The 12300-nt window shown below is 47.5% G+C and overlaps 1 protein-coding gene across 1 annotated transcript in view; it reads right to left on the reverse strand.

Annotated features, from left to right (window-relative positions):
- LOC144155993 (putative caffeoyl-CoA O-methyltransferase 2) overlaps positions 1–2897 on the reverse strand; it is a 52930-nt gene extending 50033 nt beyond the window's left edge. Inside the window, exon 1 of the mRNA XM_077687747.1 lies at positions 2621–2897. The gene's annotated coding sequence lies outside the window, so the exon portion shown is untranslated. The remainder of the gene's footprint in view (positions 1–2620) is intronic.
- Positions 2898–12300: the final 9403 nt, after the last annotated feature.

The following is a 12300-nucleotide window of genomic DNA, read 5'->3' on the forward strand; positions in this document are numbered from 1 at the left end:
ATTTATTGATAGGTTCCCTAAAACAGCATTGAAATTCTGTCAATAACCCTTATGGTTATTTATCTGTTAAGTTATTTTTCATCGCATGTGACGCGCGGCCACGAAAATCCACAGAACGCGGTTTTTGGACAGTTTCTGGCACGAAGGAATTGAAACATAGGCTGATACGGCAGCTTGGTGATTCAACTGCGAAATGGTGGTCAATGCACGAGGAGATGTATGGAGGAACTGAAAAAAAAAAAGGCATGCTTGATATCGGGATATATATAGTTTATGAAAGACACTCAGGCGGCCAGTTTTCCTTCGGGTCGAGAGATCTGGAATGTTAAGACTGACTTTCACGAATGGGAGGCTTGCTGTAGCAATGCCTGGAGCAATTCGCAAAAACTGTCAGCTATGAGCATTAATTGCGGTGCCGACGAGCAGGCCACAGGAAGTGGCGAGATTGATTTTGACAGCTGAAGTGGCGTTCTGCGGACTTTCGCCTCCGACCGTCGACCGTACATCGATGTGTCATCATCCCACTTCGTACGCGGCCGCAAGGAATGTTTCTCACATTACAGCACTATTTTCTCCCGGAAGAAAACCCAATATGGCCTCCTGGGCGCCTTCGAGTTCCCTAACGGCGCTCTGCTGAATGACGCATATAGTATTCAGAAACAGCGTTTTGGAGGGCGAAGTATTAGAACAGCGCGGTTTAAATCACGGACGCAAAAAAAAAAAAGAAGGCAGGCACTCTTCCCTGACCCGGTGTTTCCACAATTATCGACAACATGATAGGAGGCAAGGAGGTTGTCAAGCGATCAGTGTCTTCCTTCATTTTCCATATCAGAGCACGAGGGCGCGGGTTCGATTCCCGGCCGCGGCGGCCGCTTTGCTGATGGAGGCGAAAAGCAAAAACGCCCGTGCGTACGACGCAGCGCCTCATCGCCTGCGGTGCGTCGGCGCGTTAAACCCTACAATCAATCAATAAAATCAATCCTTTTCCATATCATATACCCCTCTATAGAGGGGTAGATGATATGAAAGGCTCCGTGAAACACGCACCAGATGCTCTGTAGAGCATCTGGTCCGTGGTGCACGGAGCCGTCTAAATTATCTTTGGTACATTCCCACAGTGTACTTGAGTTCTTTGTACCACGGGCTAGCTGCTTGCTTCATTGTTGCGAGTTGCTCCAGTGCTACAGCGTTGCTACAGCAAGCCTCCCATTCGTGAAAGTCAGTCCAGATCTCTCGACCCGAATGAAAATTGCCCGTCTGAGTGTCTTTCATGAATAACATATATCCCGATATCAAGCATGTCCTTTTTTTCAGCTCCTCCATACATTTCCTCCTGCATTGACCACCAGTTCACAGTTGAAGCACCAAGCTGCCGTATCAGTCTCTGTTTCAATTCCGTCGTACCAGAAACTGCATTGATATAAATAAGGTCCTAATTTTTGAAGAACCATTGAATGAAACCCTATGCCTTCTCAATTTTCAAGGCGAACTTTTGCGGCGTTCGTACTCCATTTCACAATGCATAAATCGCTGCATTTAAGACGAGGGACAACGAAAGAACGACACAGACAGGCACTTGTACGTGTCGTTTTCCCGCTGTCTTTCGTAATAAATACTGCGCTTTACACTTTGTAAAAAATTCTCAATTTTCATCTTTGAAATACCGACCGATTCCTTCCCTCCTCCCACTCTCTCAAACGTCAGAAAAATGATAAAACCCGAAAATTAAGGACCGTGTGCAAAGCACGAGGGCGCGGGTTCGATTCCCGGCCGCGGCGCCCGCTTTTCTGATGGAGGCGAAAAGCAAAAACGCCCGCGTGTACGAGATTTCGGCGCACGTTAAAGATCCCCAGGTGGTCAAAATTAATCCGGAGCCCTCCACTACGGCGCGCCTCATCGCCTGCGTTGCGTCTGCGCGTTAAACCCTACAATTAATCAATCAAATCAGGGACCGTATGCACGGTACTGTTCGTTCAGCACATTACTATATAGTTGGTTGTGACGATAAAGTATATTTGAGAGCAGTATATATAGTTCATGACAGCATGCGGTAGTTCATGACAGCATGTTTCTGGGCGGCGTGTTCGCACAAACCAACTCGGTGTGCCTCACCTTAACCTATTTAGTGTTAATTCCTCTGTGACTGCGGCGCATCTGCGTGCATCCCAGTGCGTCATGTTTTGATGAAATCAGGCCGGCGGTTGTTGATCGTGAACTAAACTGCGGCCGCTTACCTGCCTCGCCACGCCGGTCAACACACAGCGGCGGTGTTACTCGGCGTCGCGTTCTTGGCATCGCGTATGCAAGCCTCCTGACAACCTGGATGTTAAGATGCTTTACGTATACATTCAATCGTATTCAATCGTACATGCCCGACTTAGAGCAAGGCGAAATCGTTATCAAGCGCGCATTGCCCTCGGTCACCGAATAACGGGTCAGCTCGGTCATAGTTGACCGTGTAGTAAAATATTTTTCACAGGCGGTGAGAAACAAAGAGGGGAAGTGGGCGTGGGACAACAAAGCCAGAAGCATTTTTTTTTTTTGGCACCTACACACAGCCATGAGCTCTGCCGACATCTCGCGTGAAAACAAGTGGAGCGCGGGAGCAATGCAAACTCACCTGCTCTGATAATGTGCCGTAAAAAAGAATGGGGAGCAGCTAGCCACACTTGCACACGCAAGCACCGAGCCGTAAATGGCGATAGAGGAGGTGGGCGTAGAGGTGACTCGAAGCTTATCACACGCTCAGCGAGGAAGGTCCAGGTTGTCTTGCTGGCTTTCACCGCCGGTCGCCCGCAACGCTCACCGAAACCCGCGGCGGCCGGCGACAGCTCGTACGCAAGAGAAAACTGCGCAACGGAAGCCACGCGCGATTGGCTCGGAACGACGAGGTCGCTCATACGCATTGTTGCGAAGAGCTCGAGGGCGACCCTTCCCTTCAAGCCCTCGCTCCCACACCCCTCAACCTCTCCAACCAATCTGGCCTCCCTTCCCCACAAAATACACGTTGCAGGATGTGTTTTCATTCCTGCAACGTGTATTTCCCCGTTCGTGGTGGAGTGCGTAAACGATTTGAGCGACTGCGTATACGCGTTAATGGCACCGTTACTAGTTGTCGACGCCCCGCTTCTGCAGCTAACTTCTTATATCTTTAAAAAAAAATTGCTACGCGCCAATATAAGCAAGGGCGCAGAAAGACGCCGGGATGAGCGCTCACCTGTCGTCTCTCTGTGTCTTTATTTATATTCGCGCTGTAGCTATTTTTAAAATGAATTACCAAATCGCCCAACAGTACACCTTGTTTCTTATCCCTCTCTTTTTAACCGGAAACTTGGGGTTTTACGCGCCGAAGCTAAACATTAAACGCAAATTAACCCGTAGTTCTTCGAACTGATGCAGGGTTGCGAATCAAAAGTTTTATACGCGGGCGTTCGTGTTTTTCGCATCGACTATAAAAACAGCCGTTGCAGCCAACCCGGTACAATTTCTCATTTCTTATTTTCTTTTTATTGTCCAAGTATTGTGAAATATTTCGATGTACGGCATCGTTAGGCCGAGACGTAACAGAGTGGTTTTTGTTAGTCCCCTCGGAGCCAACGTAGCGGGCGAAGTAATAGCGATAGAGCGATATGGGATACTGACTGCGGTGAGCCCTTTGTAACAGCTGACCATAGCGCGCCGTGATAGCGTTGAAGTGAGCCCGTTTTAACCACGCCAGCTGGAATCCCGAAGTAGACGCCTGTTCTTTGTCCTCGTTTTTCTTTCTTTTTAGTGTAGCTTGGATCCCACGGCAGCGTTAGGATGTGCCACACAAGGTTATAAATTCTAAATCGGTGGAATGCATATCAGCAGAGCGTCAATGACAGTCATCAGTAGCAAAATACAGCAACAAATAATCGACGAATTCCCCCTGACACTCGCAACGTAGTATCCGTAGCGGATCAGCTAGCAAAATTGCGATTACTTTCAAGAACGCTAGGGCTACGAAAGTTGGTACTGTTATACCTCTGCCCTATAGCGCTGGGCGCGCCGATGTTGTACTTCACGCAGCCGCGGTGTAGAGGCAGCATCATAACAATCACTTTAAAACTCCTCTCGGTCTGTGTATGGCTCTGAATGACGTAAATTTCGTCATCGCTGTTATCCGAGGGAAAACTTGGTTTAATTTGTTCTAAATTGGGCCAATCACAACGTACTCCTTGACCTATAAGTATTTGAAGTGTGAAGCGGTGGTGGCATTCTCAAATGTCTTTAATATGTCCGCTATGCAGTAACAAATAATCCGAAATACATGGAACATGGAATGGCTTTAGGGTTGTCCTATAGATCGAACTTCTAAAATAAAATAAACTTGCGTTGCTGCTCTTTTTCAGGACGTCTAATTATTTCCAACTGAAGTTCAAGTAGTACAAATCGAAAAGCCTTTTCACTTTTTTCCCCATATTTTTTTTGGGGGGGGGAGGCTTCACGTGTCACAGCTACACCTGGGCTATGAGGCCCGCAGTGTTCGGGCTACGGATTCATTTACGCCATGTAGCGATCCTTAAGGTGTTTCCACGAAGGTGTCACCGTAAAGGTGTTTCCGTTTTTCGGCTTCATCAGAAGAACGGCCTCCGCGACCGGAATAAACCTGTTTCTTTGGGCTCGGTAATGACAACTTCACTAAAAAGTTACAAATGATCAGAAAGGTGGGAGACTAGGCACAATTATGAAGTTGTCTTAGCGGTGAAGCGTAGTGCATTTCCTTTTATAAGATGCGCAACGATTACGCGAGTTTTAAAGTGGCTCCACAAAACACGCCTCAAGAAAACTAGGAGGGAAGGGGGGGGGGGGGGTAGCTTCACCCTTATGTTCATCTCATATAAAAATAAATAAAACAAAAACCCTACATAACCTGAAGGCTATATTTGATTTAATTTGCTTTTGTTTGCGGAATGCAACAGCGCGCAATAATTAGGGCTCACAACACGTACTTATAAATCAGTGCATATCAAAACTTTGGCAGGTGGTGGAATTCTCTTTCCGCGCTATATACAGACTGACGTATATAGCGCGGAAAAGCAATGAGAATGGTGTGACAAGAGATTTTATTTCGCCACTGCGGTCATTGATGGATGCACGCTTTTTAACGCAACAATAAGCAGATGCACCAGTGATGCCCCCCTGAAAGCTTTTTCGATTACTTTGCTCTGCCCTTGGACACTACGGTAAACGATTCTAGCTCTAATGAATGCTGCCCAAAAGAAAAGCTCGAATGAAGGTATTTAGTGTTGCAAATGCAAGGCGCTGAAGCATACAGAACTGCTGCTGAGCGGAACTGAAGTGTTAAGATTTTTTGCAGCAGATCAAGTACTTTCTGCTGGGCTTATTGCTCCATGACGTGCTTGGGAGTTGCAGCAAAGAAGAGCGACGACAACAAAGAAGAACGGCTAAAGCCCAACGAGCGCCAACTATATACAACCACGTGTATGTAGATCGGGATCAAAAACAACATATACGAGGGAAGTCATGTATACAACAGAATCAGCTTGATAATAAACGGAGCATCGCATGATAGCGCTAGCTTATCTTACATGGAAGGCCTCAAATCACAGAACAGGGATGATCTCAAATGTTGCGTTTTCGCGTCTGCATGTTACTTCCCAGTTATCAGAAACGTGTCCCCTGATGTCCATGCGCAAAAAAGAAGCGCTTCATGTACTGAATTTCCCAGAAATGCCGCGAATTCCATCCTCAATCGGCTACTTCCTCGCCTTTGCGCTGTATAGCGACTTCCCTGGGTCAAAAGAAACCAGGACTATAGTAGTTGCCGCGTGGTATACATGGACACTTCGCGACGCGGTTGGTTACAGCGCAGGTTGAAGAGCTGGATATCAAGGTTTCAAACGGGAACCGAACCGTAATCAGTAATTTGGTCGGAAATGAACCAGAACCAGAATTTTTTTGCACGCTGAACAGGAAACGAAACTGAAGAAAATAGGAATAACGGTTACAGGTTTACGACGAAACAGTTCGACCATTCGTTGTTAATAATGCGCAGTCAGTGTCATCTGGGACTTCCTTTTTTCACGTATTTGTAGTCGCCCATGCATTTCCATCTTCATATAAATCACAACACTGCAAATGTTCTATTCTCGGTCACCGCATGGTGGGAAAGAGACGCGCCCAAATTTTGCTAGGATATATGTTGCTGCTGTTCATTTGCTAGGGTATGTTGCTGCTAGGGTTTGTTGCTAGGGTAGGGTATGCTGTTAGGGTTTGCTAGGGTAAGTTGCTGCTGCGCAAGGCTGCACTCTGCGCAGCCTTGCGCAGAGTGCAAGGCTGCGAAAGAGAAATATCGAAATCTGGCCAACCTGCAAGCCATATGAAATATCGAATCGGCCTTTCATTGGCATAGGTCTCGCCGATACTGTGCAGGTGCAGGCCCAAAAGAGATTGCCCACACACGGAAAGCGCCTACTCGTTGCATTTCACAATTCGTGAAAAAATTTCGCGCACCTGAAAAGTGTAAATTCCTGACTCGCGAGTGTGTTTCCGTGGGGAAAAAAAAGAAAGAAAAGGCCGTGCACGGGGTTGCAATTATTGTTCATGAAAATCGAACACGAATAGTTTCTGCTCTTTTTCGCTGCCAGTAAGCACAAAACCGAAACGTCGATTTTGCAAGACTGACACATCACCAATCATGTCACCATTGCGGAGGCAGCCAGCCCCGTTTTGCCTATAAGCACTGTTTTTTAGGACGCTTACAGAGTCGCTTTTTTTATGATGCCAATTATTGATAAAAGCGTTTCTTCTTAAACTTCCCTCATGATCATCATCATCTTCTTCAGAGAAAGTTGGCTTTCCTGCAGCGCGTTTTCGGCACGACGTAAGCCATCAGCGAGGCACAGAAAGCTTCGCTTTAATAAGCATAGCATGCGCGCACTTCCGTCCCTTTGCAAAAAACTTTATCTCAGACCTCGCATGCATGCACTACATACTGCGTCTTTTTGCTGTTACATATTTGCTGTTTTGTCATCTCATCGTTGCTTTGTTTTCGGAGATGCAAATTGACCGATTAGACCAATTCGCAATTGTAATGGTACTCTTCTAGCAATAAAGAGGAATGGAGGATGCTATTGGCTAATTAAAAAAACCTATATGCTCAAAGTATCTCTTTCGTGTGCTTATAGCACTAAATTACCTTTTTTTTCAATTTGTGATCACATAATCTGTCGTTGGAGTGCGGAAGGCACGATGGCAGGTGTCAGGCGGAACGGGGGGAGGTGCTCATGGAACTGTTACGTATGGGCCCGCCGACGGGCTTTCTTTCAGCACTCCTCGGCTGTGCGGCGAAGCCTCCACTACGTGCGCCTTTTACGCAAGCCCCACCGTGTCGGTGACTCAGGTTTTCACGTTTCGACAAGCTTGGGTCAGACGCCTCGCTTTCGGCGCGCTTCAAACTCCGGCGGTTGCCAGCGACACGTCGAGACACGCCTCAAGGACACAGGGGACCCGCGATCGCAGCAGAGTCCTCCTCTCTCCCCTCTCTCGGACTCAACGTACACCGCTACTACCGACTGCTCACGAACTCTGGAAAGAGCGTTGTGTGTGTCTGTGACGTTCGTGGCGTGTGCACATTCTAGAGGGAACGCTGTTTTGACCGTTGCCGCTTTTGGGTATAAATAGACCCAGTCCAAGCGCTATATTTTCATTCCTGTTTGAGCAGTGAATCAATGCTGTCACTCGGCTCGAGTCCTGTACTGTTACCTCGCCCGTCGGGGCATTGTTCTTTGGCTTCGGCTCACCTCTCGCTAGGAAGTAAACAGTTACGTTAGCCTACGGCTTCTGGACTTCTTCACGGCTCCAACAGCGGCTGGCCGCTCTTCACACCACGCTACCACACGTATGCCGGAGGCGACGGAGCTCGGCTCGGGTCGGCCCTCCCGTTCCCAACAGAACGCACTCATCGGTGATGGCTAACTCAAAATAGCGCGTGGGGTCAGGCGCCTTAATGCTGTGGCTGAGCGTTAAATAGAGCTTACTTTTTACAAAATGTTGGCTTACACCCTGCAGCTGGTGGTTATGAACAAGCTATCTCAGGTTCGCGATTTCACCAGAAAAAGAAACGCAAGAAAAGATGTTGCGCGATGAATAACTGCTTTACTTGAAAGGCAGCTTGTGTGACTAGAGGATTATGAGCGAATTTTAAGCTAAGGGTGCTTCGAAATAAATTCGGAAACTAAAAAAAAGCAACAATTCAAAAGACTTTTAGGAGGAAGTATAAGTGGACAAGCTATGTGGTGCGCTTAGTGCCAATTGTAGGACTTAAAAATGCAATAATGCTTTCTGACCTCTGCGAGTTCTCATGCAAGAAATCAAGCTGTCTATGCAAGGCAACAAGGGCTATATTGGGTTTGCACTCTCAGTTCCACTGGCCTTGGCACTGTCAGCCAGCCATATTTATGGCCTGGATTATATACTCAGTCCATAATCTGTTCGCCTGTAATAGTTTTAACGCCTTTGGGTACTTATAATCTATCTACACGGATTTTCCGACGATCCCGTACTTTACCCTCTTCCCCGCGGGCTTATGGTTTGTTTCGGCGTGTTTTGTTGTCTATCAGATTGTCGGAAAATCAGTGTAGATAGATTATAAGCACCCGAAGGCGTTGAAACTATTACCAGGGCCCGTGGACATCAATCGCATGACGTGCACCCGGTTTTCGTACCTAGCCACGCAGTCGTGGCGTGCCCTTTCATCTATGCGTATACACTTAGCTTCACCAGATCTATCGCTATAGGCGACAAAACATGTAAACTGAGCGTACTACTGACACCACAAAGAGAGCAGAACACAAGAACAAGGACGGTGTCTGTCCATGTGTTCTGTTCTCTTAGCCGGATTTTATTAGTTGTAGCGGTTTGCACGTTTTGTTAACATGCACCAGGTCTTCCAACAAGAATTCCGGCTAAATTATCTCTTCGCGGACCCGTGTCACAGCCAATTCCTCTCTCTCTCTCTCTCTCTCTCTCTCTCTCTATATATATATATATATATATATATATATATATATATATATATATATATATATATATATATATATATATATATATATATATATATATATATATATATATATATATATATATCTCTATGCGTGCGCCTATGTGTTGGTGTATATATGCGGGCATGTGTGCGTGTGCGTGAAGGCGGCAAAGTCCGCGGTATAGGCCTCCTGCGCTGCCCAGGGGGCGCTGCGCAAGCGGCTTCCGGGCAGTACTTCCGGGTAGTACAAAGCTGCCTGGGTCCCATAGGATCCCGTGTTGACAGAAGCAAAATGAGCTCGACTCTCTCGATTATTTTGCGACGTGGTCACCAGCTCATCCCCGACGCGTCCGATCTATTTCAGCGATCAACTTGGCATTAGGGGAAAAAGCTTTGCAGCGCTAAACACGTTTACAGCGCCGACGAAAGTGCCGGGACCGTGACGGCGTCTGCTACTCGCAGGTTCACCGATCGATGGTCGTACGAAGTGAAATTTTAAGTAAATTTTCTAGTTTAAACTAATACTCTAGGTGACAAAGACTTCTCAAAAACAGCCGATCAAAAAAGAAGAGTGACGCAATCGGCGATGATAGCGCTTTAAAAAGCCAGCGAGTCCGGCGGACCACAGGCTCGCCTGCTGCGGTGCGCCGCTCTTTTGCGTACCTGCACACTATGCGTGCACTTTCATTAAGCAGTTCTCGTTTGCGTCGCCGTTACGAATACATGGTGCAGCGTTAGCTTGCCGTTTTGTTGCGTGTCTCAGTGACAAAATGCCGCGACCGTCAGAAGCGTGAAATCTGTTTTGCGATTCCGAAATTAGTGGGCGTAAAACAAAGTGGTCGGGCGAACTAAGAGGCCGCTCGCTTTCCTTGTTTGCTCATACTTTACTTAATTATGCTCTTGCAGCATACATTCCCAGCTCGCACTTAATAGCCTAGAATGAGGGTCAGCAACGGCCGAGTTCCATGCAGCCGACACGGCGGAGGGCTGGACGGCAACGCGGGGGGGGGGGGGGGGGGGGGGGGGGGGGGCGCGGAGGAGGAGGGGGGCTTCGAATGCAAAGAGAAAAAATTCAGAGAATTTGTAATAATATTTGACAATAATCTGGCGACGTATGAAGATGTGGGGTTGGGGGGGGGGGGATTCAACTGGAGGACGCCAGTTCTCTGTTCTTGTCCCGTCGTGTCGGCGTTCAGATTCGACGACCCCTGCACTAGAAAACCAACACAGTCAGTGATGATCGTATATAAATATTCGGGGCCCCGCGCCGTGTATGCGGCTGTGTTATGTGATGTTATAGAAGTACACATCTCCGCAAGCCGCGGGCGTGTGATTTGGTGCGTGTTTTGCGTCCTTTAATAACGCTTAATTTGTTTATTTAATTGGCGCTATTCCCCACCTACTCGCTAGTATACATGTACCCTGCCATTCGTAAATCGTGCGGCGTAAAACGTTACGCAAGAATCATTTAGTTTGCGAAAATACGAAACAAAATTTCCACTCGTTTCAAAGGCGGTGCCAGGCCAGCAGTGTCAGCTGAGTCGGCTGCGCAATTCTTGCGTTCGCTTGCATGCTTCCGATGAAGCAACCTTTTGCAGTTACCTCAGGATGTAAGATGAGCAGCGTTCCGTGTTTATGCTACTCGTGAACTTTCCTTTGTCGACCGCACGCAAGAAGAAAAAAACTAACTGTCGTCAAACAGTTAAACCACCCGACCTGGCGATACTGTCCCACGCCGCGACACCGCGACAGCTCGCTCAAAAGAAAGCCGACAAATCGGCTTCTTTTAGCGGATATTATTTGTTTAGCCTCTGCAGCTACTTTAAGGGCTATTTCATACAGTATGCAGTCATTGAAACACGCCACAAAGCGCCACAAGCAACTTTCACTCTGGCTTGTAATTGAAAACACATGGAGGGCGGCGAGGGTCGTCTGCTTTTGTACTACCCAGAGGCGTCGGCCGCTAGGGGCGCTGCATGTCGCCAAAACTCCAGCGCAGGAGGCCTATATAGGTGCTATTCCTCTGCTGCGTATCCTTACACACTCGGCTTGGGACGTTGAACCCCACAATTTAATTTTATTTTTCATATTTTGGTGCAAATTTTACTTACCAAACCGACCCGGTAAGTTTAGTAAATCCGGAACTGGGTCTGAACAAAATTAAGTGTGCTGATCCCGAACCGATATTTTTTAGGCTTGTAACCCTGCGGGACAATACTTATATCTGCCCCCTTACCTTGCCGATAAAGCATGCCACACGCTTGCTTTGAGAGAGAGAGAGAGAGAGAGAGAGAGAGAGAGAGAGAGAGAGAGAGAGAGAGAGAGAGAGAGAGAGAGAGAGTTATCATGGTGGTGGTGGTGGTGGTGGTGGTGGTGGCAGTGGTGGTGTGGGATCAGGCGAGGTTAGCCTGGCTGGATATGCCGGCAATTATTGTGGAACGACAGCTTGAGTAAATGCTGTTTCTGTTGTCTAGGCCCCTTAAGGCTTGCTTTTCATTTACGACCTTATTGTCGTGTTTTCTTTCTTTTTTTCCTTATTCTGAGTTCCAAGCGGCGCCGCTGTTTTCATGCCTTGAAATCACGCTCGAGGCTATTCCTGCGAAGCCTGTGCACACTCCTGGGCAGCCTCTTCGGTACTTTTCCACGTCATCGGCCCATACTTGTATGATCTAATTACCAAGGGAGCAGCGAGGATTGACTTTATGGCCGGAAAATCTTCAGCGGGAATCATCCAATAAAGCGCCGAGCACAGCGGCACTACACATTGAGTACTGTAGATATTCTTCCGCAAAAAACCATGCCTGTGTACAGCGTCTGCTCGTATCTGGGGGGAGCAGCTCATGACGTGCCTTGGGCATCTTTTCGTTTGCGCATTGTTGTCTGCGCCTCTTTGCACCTCGCAGCTTCGACTGTATACAGTTCTACACGAAGTTTATGAAACACACATGGTCAGTGGGCAGTGCTGTGGTTGAAAAAGTGTGGGACCACCGTTCGCGCAGTTTGCACAAAAGTGTGATCGAAACACCTTTGGTATCCGCAATAATTATCTTTCAACCTCAAAATAAAGAAAACTTTCTTTCTAGGTAGTCTTACCAATGCCTCTTTGGTTTTTGTACTGTGTTTTTCTCGACGTTATCCGTATTACGTTCAAGCTGACCCTACTCTTACCAACGAAAGCAAACTCGCACCGACTTGCTCTCACACCGTTGGTGTTACGTCCACACTAGTACTGATAATTTGAGCGATAACGTTTGCATTCAGGTCATTTATTG

The sequence above is a fragment of the Haemaphysalis longicornis genome, unplaced genomic scaffold (assembly GCF_048455015.1).
Source record: "Haemaphysalis longicornis isolate Haplotype H1 unplaced genomic scaffold, Haemaphysalis longicornis Haplotype H1 scaffold_1, whole genome shotgun sequence".
Lineage (NCBI taxonomy): Eukaryota > Metazoa > Arthropoda > Arachnida > Ixodida > Ixodidae > Haemaphysalis > Haemaphysalis longicornis.